Source organism: Dysidea avara, chromosome 5, assembly GCF_963678975.1.
Source record: "Dysidea avara chromosome 5, odDysAvar1.4, whole genome shotgun sequence".
In the NCBI taxonomy this organism is placed as follows: Eukaryota; Metazoa; Porifera; class Demospongiae; order Dictyoceratida; family Dysideidae; genus Dysidea; species Dysidea avara.
The window spans coordinates 35,618,808-35,629,925 of NC_089276.1; positions in this window are offsets into that span (position 1 = coordinate 35,618,808).

Below are 11,118 nucleotides of genomic sequence, written 5' to 3' on the forward strand. Positions count from 1 at the left end.
GACAAGGACCCTTAACTTGTAATCTTCAACTGCATGCCCTCTATTACACAGTATATATAAAGCAACAATTAAAAGATTAAAGCATGGAGTAGTGTGAGGACCACCAAACTACATAAGTATGTAACAGCCGGCTTAGATGATTGCAACACCCAATACTTTATTTAGTTTATAATCACATTTTCTTTCAGTTTCACATGTTCCAGGATTCATTTACCTGATGGTATTTCACCAACACATGTACACACTTAATTTTTATACTATTACCTCAGCAGGCCAGGGACCCAGAGAAAGCTTGTATAAGTTTGCTGATAAGGTATTAGTCTCTTGTGGTGGTGGGTGGAATGCTGTATTGTAAGGCCTCCAGTAGAACTGTGACCTGGGCCAAATGTTCATAACCGATTATTGGCTCCCTATAACTGATTGATTAACCAATTAATTGGCTTAATACTTTCAATGTGATTTTGTATATCAACAATGTTTTCTTTATCAAATATGCTGTTTGACATAAGCAGTAAGAGGAAAGAGTGGCTTTGTGATGTATAATTCCTATCAAACAAACAATAAACAGCTTCCTCGCTCACTTGTGGTCATGTGATCCAATTGTATAATTGGTTGTTGCATACATACATAGCCTGATTATCAATCACCCTCAACAATAACCAATTGATTAACTGATCATTGCATAATCTGATTCACAGCTCTAGCCTCCAGTATCTTATGGCTGTCTGTTTGCATGGCCATCAAGTGGATTCATCAGCTTGTGAAGTGTCTTGTCTTACCTGTGCTACAATTTTATACATACGTATGTAGGCAGTGTGCTATCTGTTTGTGGCTTTGTGGTACTCAAACTGATATAGTAGGGACGGATACTGTACAGCTGCAGGGTGTACTCGTCAGTAAACTCTCATGTTTATATTTTTTTTTATTCCCGCCTATCACCCCCAGCACAAAAGGCATGTGTGTTGGACACAGCTGATACAACAATAATGGGGACAATTAAAAGTCCCAGTACCGGGTTTGTAATATTTAATTGATTAGTGAATGTATATTTTGTTGTTTCAAAACGGGGGGGGGGGAGGTGGAGAAGGCCAAGGAGCGACGGGGCCAGGCCAGCTGTAAGCTGAAGACCAAAAAAAAAAAGACTATCTGCTGATAATAGCTGCTCTCCACCAATTATATCTCCTTATTTATAACTACACAATGATACATACATAAAGTAGCTTATTACACTGCTTCTCTGAATACTGTGACTGTTCTATTAGAGAGTGTCCCATAAAAGTGTGGGGGGAAGGGGCATGGCACCCCTGTCTTCACCGAATGTGTTTCAAAACCTAAACTAGACACAAGGCTTGACAGGTATATAGAGTTGAAAAATCCCTGGAGTGTTAATAGATTAGTTTAAGAGATGTGAAGTGAAGAAGTGTCAGTTCCATTCTCAATCATTATGGAGTTGGCTGTTAGGTAAAGTGGACCCACCTAGTGTTTTGTGATAACCTTTGACATCTATACAAGAAAAATCTTATTAATGGTGCCATGCATGCATTGTTTAATGTTCTTGCTTAATGTTATAAAGAAATAATGCATGTAATTCTGTTAACAGTCTGTGATAGCTACTAATTACAACAACAATTACACAATAACAAACAGATACATATACATAATAAAATGTTTACAAACAATCTAACAATTAAATTTTTTCTTATTTTTCGTAGTACATTTTTTGTACTGGTCAAATATAACTTCAGGACAGTTTTTGTTAGAGTGAAGAGCATAAATAGTAACAGTTGTTCAGTTACTTTAACAGTCACTGCTAGTCCTACTATCCACCTGGCATCTCTGTATGCTGTTATCAGATTGAATATCCATGACACTCCTGTGACAACCAGTAGGGCAAATGACACCTTTAGTAGTCGTGTCTTTAAACCAGATTGTTTGCTAATCTCTCGATCACTATCATGCAATGCTCGCAGGAAGAACACAAGGATTATTACAAACAATATCACATTATAAATGTTCTGTAATGCAATATAAATGAAGGCTAATAACTTGCCCACTCCAAAGGCTGGCTCATCCAATATGTGAACGCATTTTTCAGTATCATAGAGGAACTCTCTCCTGTCAATAAAATCAATGGAGAATATGACCATAGTAATAATCAGTGGTAGTCCCCATCCTATTATAGTAAAGATCAATATGGCCTTTCCTTTCTTGTCAGGTAAGGCAGATTGTAGCTTGCTGTTCTTATAGAACACCCAGCAGGTATACTGTAGGAATATGTTCTTCCAAGTACCAATAGCAGCTAGTGTGTAGAACTCAGCTACGTTGCTCAGTGTACAAGCTGAGTGGCCCCTGTATCATCTTCTGATAACTTCATCGACTGGTATATAATGAATGTAATATGGTATAAGATGTAGGCTACTTCTAGATTGATCAGTATAATACCAGGTAGTGTTCGGAGACTGCTATAGATCAGATATGTTAGTAATGTGACTAGAGCAAATGGGATCAGACCACTGTCAACAATTATACCAGTACTCTTTGGTAACATAAATGATTCATCAAAGTCAACACACTGCTCATCCCTGAAACAAGTGATCAATTGTCCAATACTATTGCGTCCTATTAAAGGAAAGGTGACATTATCTTCAACTCTCCTCACCATACAATCATTTATTGGTAGAAATGTCCCATCATCGTTCACTGCAGTGATATTAAGGCAAGCAGTAAGGTCACACTGCAGGCTAGTAACAGTTGGTAGTATAAAAACCAATAACAATATCCAGTGATACACCTCCATAGAGACTAACCCTTCATGGAATAGTGTAACAGCCTACATATAGCAAGTGAGAGAAGCCATGAAATTACTATCATTGAAAATGAAACAATCACAACTGCTAATTTCTCAGTCTTAACTTATGGGGTGTGATCAGTATTGTTGGCAAATGATGGAGACTAACTGAAGCCCAGTGATTGTAAATGTCTACAATCAAGAGCTAATTATAGTGTTCAAAGACCTTGCTAATGACCACCTACTACAACATACAACCAAGACTACCAAAGTATGACTGTGCTCACTAATATCTATACCTATTCCACTAGTCACTGTGTCCTGTGAGAAGGATTGAGTCTGTTGATACTATACTTTGTGAAATATAGAAGGAAAAAAAACAGACCCAATGGTTACTTGCATGCAATGTAGGCATATGCCACCAAAGGAGCCACAACACCTGCAGGGATCTGATGCATTCAACTGACACTAACAAAGAGTATATATGTAAGTGGTGTAGCATTAACTGGCCAAACGGCAAGTGTAAGTGCTGTCATGTTTCACATATTATTTCTATATTAGTACTCTAACCTGTGATTACTACATGATCTGGACACAAATACACATTTCTGTTGTCAGCTTGTTATTTCTCATGCTGTGTGAAGTAAAATCTTATTACATGGATGATGCCCTTTAGGTGTCCATATGTTAGCACACTTGTTAGTTTACCACATTTCATTAGCATTAAGACTTGATGAAGATTGAATGTGCTATATGAAATGTACGCTATAGTGTCTTACACATGCATAGCCTGTATGTAGCTAGTACTATACAGCTTGATCATTATACATAACTAGGTCTATAGTACGTATAGATACTCAATATTAAATACTACAGCATAGCAGTTCATGAACTCTCGATACTATCCTTAGTTAATAATATAGTCTGAATGTCATTAATTATGAGGTTAATTACCTCTTATGTTGATAAGCAGATACTATCAAAGTACACAACCTGTGAGTAATTGACCAGTAGCTCAATGCCACCAGTAGTGACCCACCTATGATAAGAACTAATTAATTTACTTGGACGTGGTGTTATGTGGAGTTTCAATAGGACTTCATTATAAAGTTCTGTGGTGCCATGTTGCAGGATTGGGCAGAACTCGCCTCTCTAGTTTCAGAAGGGTAGATGGCATAAATTTGCATTAATGACCCACCAATGCAGTTTTAATAATATCCACCTGGTTACTAAGAAAAGTGTGGTGATTATCAAAAATAACAGTTGAAATGTAGTAATATAAAACCAACAGTACCCTTAATGTCAGCTGCAGTTTAACAACATATCGAGTACACCCATGCAGAGACCAGCTGCAGCTATTAAATGTGAACACCATGTGGCACATGTGTATATCACTGTTAAAATTCAGGTGTTGGTGTGACACCCCTAATTTACTACAATTGTATAGGGTGTTGTGATGGCACTCAAATATAGTGTAAAGGTGCTACAACTACACCTGTTTGGTGTTCTCTAATGTATAACACCCCTAAAGAATGTGTGTGAACACCCTTTGTGCTTCTCATCACCTCTGTGTTGGGGTGTCATGAAGACACCACTCATGGTAATCTGTTATACCTGGTGTTGCCTAATCCACAAGCCTCGTAATGATATGTTCAAGCACCCTCTTTGTAGTTCTAAACTCTCCTGGTTCCACAATTCAACAGTAATCATAAAAATATCCATTATGCTGATTTTTAGCTAAATGTATGCTAAAATGTATTAGTCACTATTATGCAAGATAAACACTTACATGGGTGATTATATGACCTTCAGTGCTGGTCACTGTAAAGTGCTAATAATAATAATAATAATAAAATATTTGATGTTGAGTAAACTTGGCATTGTTTGCTCTTGATTGGTTAAAACTAGCTTGTTTGGGATAGTATATTAAGTGCTGCACTTTAACTTTGATGAGAACACCCAGGGTGTAAATAGGTGATTCTGTGAATAAAATCCCACAATTAAAAAATTTTTGGTGGTTACGTTATAAGTACAAATTGCTACTTACATAAAGTGCGTAGAGAGAAGCAAGTAAGCCTATCTGTATTCTTGTTTGATTACTGTATTTCACAGGTTATATGTGTTGGGTGTAACTAATCACTGGACTGGACTACTGGACTGGAACACTGGACTGGACTACTGGACTGACATACTTTTGGTTTTTACACATTCTGAGATTGGTTTTATTGAGTCTAGCTAGCCAAGGGTCTTCAAAAAACTTGAGTAAGCAAAAACTGACTTCTCACTACTTGTTGTGTTCTACAGCATTTATACACTTCTTAGTATTGTGTTTTGGAGATTGTAATACCTAGCAGTAGCTAACCAAAAATCATTTTACTATATTTGTGCTCCCTATCTTACACTGTATCCTTGAACTAAATAGCTCAGACCCCTGGGACACAACCTATCCTTCCTAAGATAATCTATTGTAGCTAAATTTGTTCCTACATGTAATATACAAACTCATTACACAACTGTAGAGTTTTTTCTGCTATCATGATTAGTTCTTACATGTGCTGGTTGGCGTACTATAATATGTGACCAAATTTATTAGCATTGTACAAGCTTGCTACTATCTCCAATTGGTTAACTATAACTAGCATATTCCCTGTAGCATACTGATAAGTAGTATAGGTGTATGTACTGTAGAAGAACATAATAAATAGAAGTGAAATCACTAGAAGTCAGTTTTTGCTTACTCCCACTCCTCATACTCATCATTTTAGTAACAGACTGCAAGTTTTCTGAAGGCCCTTGGTTAGCAGGAATCAATAAAACCAACCTCAGAATGTGTAAAAACCCAAAATATGTCAGTCCAGTAGTCCAGTCCAATGTTCCAGTCCAGTAATCCAGTCCAGTGATTAGTTACACCCATATGTGTTTCCCAATTAACCATGCATAACATGCAGGCCAAGATGAAAAGAGCTCCACCCACACAAAGCTTCAGAAATTAATAGACAAGTGCCTAGTGTTATTGTAACACCCCATAACTGTACATCTAACACTCTATGGGGTGTACCCATAGCACTTTTGCTTTTGGAGTGCTGCCTGACACTCTAATAGCTCCTTAGCAGTGCTGCCTAACACTCTAGGGGTGTACCCATAACACCTTTACGTAACACCTCAGGGTGCTATATTTAAACATGCAACTGAGCATCCTTAAAGGTGCTAGTACAACACCCATATTTTAACAATGTAATGGCTAGACACTTGTTGCTGTTACAGGTAATCACTATATTATCTACTGTGTTCCTGCTATATGTGTGTATGGCATATGGTGTACATGTGATTTCAGTCTCTGCACCAATTGTGTTATCTACTGTCGCGATAGCAGTCTATTCTATCAGGTTTCCTTTGGTGTTGTTGTTCTTCACTGCTAGAGCCATTAAGTTAACACTGTTAAAACGAGGTGTTACAGGTACACCCATCGTAAAGGTGTTCATGTACACCCATGGTATTTACAACACCCTAGGGGAGTATTGTAGCACTTGGGGTGTTATTGAACACCACAAATGTCATTTTACTCCCCAATGATAGCTAAGCCACTGTAAGGGTGTTTGCCTACACCTAGGTATATTGAAACCCACAATTGGATGCTTCTATTGAAAATTAGGTTATAAGTACAGTTTGCTAACTTCTATAAGAGTGACTTGGAAACAACTATGTGGTAAGTATAAGGTGTTGCAAAAATATTATTGCGTACTGCTAATGTGCTTTGTTGTTGGTAGTCATTGAGTATAAATTGAAATCAACATGAAGGTTACTGGAATGCTATAGCAAGCCTACATTTCTATTCAACAAAATGCCACCATGGAGAGCACTAGAACACCCTTAGGGAGTGTTGCAATGCCCTTGTAACACCTTTTAGTTGCTCCTAGAGCACCCCTGGGGAGTACTACAACTCCCTTCAAAGGAGTTTAATTTAAACAGCAGTTAGAACTCCCCCAAAGGTGATTGGATTACACCCTATTTTTAACAGTGAAGGTATGGTAATATTGTGATATGGGTAAGTGTGCTAATAAATTGTAATATAAATATATGCCATGATTTTATGGGTGAGTATGTTAATAAGATGTTATAGCTACAAGTGATTTGTATGGATTAGTGTAGTAACAATGGTCATGAATCAACACGATGTGTTACTTTTCTAATATTATTCTCCTGCTTAAGAGATATCTATAGCCTTATGGGTAGCTATGTATATGTGGTTTCTCTGGTATTTAATTGACTAATGACACTTGGTGACACCTCTAGCTAGCTGGTCATGTTGGAAGTCAAAACTTTCCTTGGCGAGTATTCTTCTTGACTTGAGTGACTTGAGTATTCTTCTTGGATAGCACTAGTTATTGATGAAACATAACCTCAAAATTTTCTATCTTCTCATCTCTGCTTTCCACTGGTACACTACACACACAACTGACTTGATAGCTCTTTCAATAGCAAATGAAATGGTTAAACCCCCAAGCTCAGTTCTGTATATTATGTGACCGGATTTGTGAAACCACACATCCAATTCTATGAACTTGGAAGAACATAACTTATAGTATTCAAGTAACATATAAATCTGAAATTTTCTCCATCCATTCAGCTATGTTTGTACTAATTGTTGACCAAATTTCAAGTCATTGACTTTTTCCAATCTGAACAATATAATTATAGATTGTCAAAGGTGGTAAATTGGATGTGCATGGAAGACCCATTTTCGCAAATCCATAACTGCTATTTACCTAAAAATTTGAAACCTTTAGGCAATCTTCATCTCCTCGAGCTCATGATGATTGTTAAGCTAGAGTTTTTTATAATGGGATGGCTAGTGGAAAAGCAACAGATGTTTATTCAACTTTTTTGAATCCTTGAAACAAGATCTTTTAAAATTAATAAATCTTAAATATGGGATGGATGCCTTCTGACTTGGTTTTCTGCACACATCTGCCAGTACATTTTGATCCATAAAGCTCCATGAATGCAGCTCTAAATGTTTGTGAAGGTATAAGAGTTGGCACTACAACAACACTACAGAGCTACAAAAGATGTTAGTAGTCATGTGCAAAGTAAGCGTGTTTGAACAAGTGGGTGTGCCAGGTCATACAAGGAAAAGATGCAATCAAAGCTATGCCATACATTTGCACAGCTGCTTGATTACCAACTACTGGATTGCACAAGGTAAGTCTTACAAGCCATGCAAGCAATTTGAGTAGGCAGTGTTTGGTTTTAGAGTTATGATCCTTTAATAATAAATATCTCTTAGCTGACTGTATACCCAGTAGTTAACAGTGGATGAGGGTAGTTGAATTAAGTAATGTCTTCTTGTTTGTGGATATGTAGATTCTGATAGCTGAAACAGAGTTGTAATAATTAAATACTTTGAATTTGACAAAATATTTACAGTTCCTTTAGTATGCACATATATTGAAACCACACACTTTAACTAGAGTGTACCTATACATGATCAGTTTGCTGTCACACACATGTGCCTTATAAGGAATTGCTACTAACTATTCAGCTAATTGCTGTGCACAAAGGCACTATTGTAAAGCCCCTCATTTATTGGGGGCAAGCTTGAACAATCCCACAATTAACTGTATTCCACTGGTACAACATAGGGTGTATGTAATGTACAGGTATGGCATATGATGGACAGTGCGTGGCACTCCAATGCTAAACCAGTTGGCACGTATACATATTATATACATATACTAGTGTATTTTGTGATTAAGCACATTGTTTAGACAGGCTTAAGCAGAATTGGTTTGATGGTTATTGCACAGCATTTTGGAGTTGGTGGTGGTGAGTTGTGTCTGCTGTATTGTTATGGTGAATACAATCTCTTTCAGTACTCAGCTCTTCAAGGTGGGGTTTACATTGTGTGGCTACTACATAGTTAAGTGATACCTTTGTAGCAACACCATCAGAAGCCAGCGATTGAACCATGACTCAGTGGTTGACTCCATCGACACTGACACAGTGGTTGTATCAGCAACTAGCTCAGTACACTCAGCAAGTAGCTCAGCGCTAACTCACCTCATAGCTACATGAAATTATGCACACACATCACTTAAGTCATTATGTTCCTTAGCAACCATTAATGTTGCTCCAGTTGAGTTTAAGTGGTACGGTGGTCTAGTCAATGAGCACGCTCCTTCACCAGCAAGCAACTGCTCACCCATGTGGCCCTTGCCACATTTAGTGACCCTGACACAATGAACATGCTCCTTCACTAGTGAGCACCCTTGTGGCCCTTTCCACACCTTCTAAGTATCAATTACACTCTTGTTGGTGTACAATGGGATATAGCATGCCCTGCATGCCCTGAATGTTTATGGCATCTGGTTATTCTATGGTGATATGACACAAATGTATGTTTCATGATTTCACAGTGCTGTTCAGAACTACATTGTGGAATATCTGCTATTACCTATTCTACTCCCAAAGGCCATTCCCCTCAATGTTAAACATTTGTCTTGTAGGCTAATGATTAGTGCAGCTGAATGTCACACCTGACGTGCAGGTATAGTAAAGCTGCTGGTGTAACTGCTGTCAAAGCTAATCCTTATGTCTATAATATGGGCTTGTTGTGTGTTTGAACAAGTGAGAGGACACACCTGTAATTTTACTCTAAACCTGTTGCATGGATCAACCTGCCAGTAAAATCTCAATGGGCCAAGAGCATTTATATATGTCTTATAGTTGCCACCTGTGATAGGAGACAACTACTCTACACAAATCAACTTCAAGAAATGTACGCTGACTGTAGTACATACTTTATGCAATGGCATGAGCGCTTTGCCTGATATGTATGCCCTCAGCCCTTGGGCTGCATGTACTCCCTCAGCCCTCGGGCCTGTGGCCCTCAGGCTGCCAGACATACATATAAAGCAAAAGCCTGAATACCTGTGTTACAGCTAATATGTAGCACTTCCCATCCATATCAGGCTGATAGCCTGCACAGGGCAACCGATCACCAAAGCCATTACAAATGCAATCACTGGATATATTATATATGCATGGCTATATAAAAGTTTCGATTATGGGTCAGCAGCCAGTATAATGCATTCTGGTTACAATAAATGGACAAATCCTAGAGATATCATGGAGAATTTCGGCTACACGAGTTTATTAAAGGCCTAGATAGGTAAGTGTGCTTGTAGTGTAAAGCTTGCTTGTAGAGTGGTTACGGTAACTTCATGATGGGGATCACCGATGTGGTCCATATTTGGAAACGTGTGGAAACATTTAAACAATTGGTGAATAAGCTATAGCACTAGTTCTCACCATTTCTCAACTTGTAGGATAGTGAGGATAACAAAACACTCTCCATCTGAGTGGATGGCAAAATCCAAGTCGTGCACACTAATCACGTAGGTATTAAATCGGTCCCCACAAATCAATAATGTGGAATTACATATAAACATAAAAGTCCCTGTACTGGCTCATCTCTGGAGAGGCATCACTAGAATGATGCAAGATGGACCGACTTCCATGTATGCACATTGTTGTAGAGCGGAGCAGAGAAAATGACAATATGCAACGGATCCAATCTAGAGTTCGGTTGTAGCTTGTAGAGCTACTGTAAGACAGATGGTCAGCAAGATGATGGTAGAACACTACTACCCCCCTACATATACCGATGCCTCAAGTGGCCACAAACACAAGGGGAGTAAAGGAAACTACCGTAAATCAGGAAAAATTCATCATCAAAAAATTCGTCACTGACTGTATTGACAAAAATTAAAACAACAAATTATTTTTAACTATATGAATAATTTGCGCATACAAATATTAATGTATAGTTAATCTGTCAAAAATTTTCATTGATTATGCCAGTGACAAAAATATGTTATGTTGAATTTTTAATACACAAAAATTTTCTACACCGAAATTTTTCTGACTTACAGTGCCTTGCCGCTGTCCCCAAAATCCCCAGGCATGAATGTCTGCCCTAGCCTCATCCTGATGGTTGGCTGTCTTTGATTCAATAATCTCCCCCAGTAAGTGGCTGTAAAGGTGGCTAAATGGCCGCATCATGGCATGCCCTTGAAAGCCACTCAACAGTAATGTTCCATAAAGCATTGTGAGAAACAAATGTGAGGCCGCCAAGTTTACATATCAAAGCATGATCCATAAAAGAGACTCCACAAACACAGTGACTGGGGATATTCAGGAGCTTCTAGTCCTATCTAAGATGCAGGACATCCCAGAATTCTTTTTTATCAAATGGAATCCCTGCTCTACCAGAAGTATTGTTGTCAGCCTGGAATAGTTCACTGTTCAAATCTAAAGCTCTCTAAGAT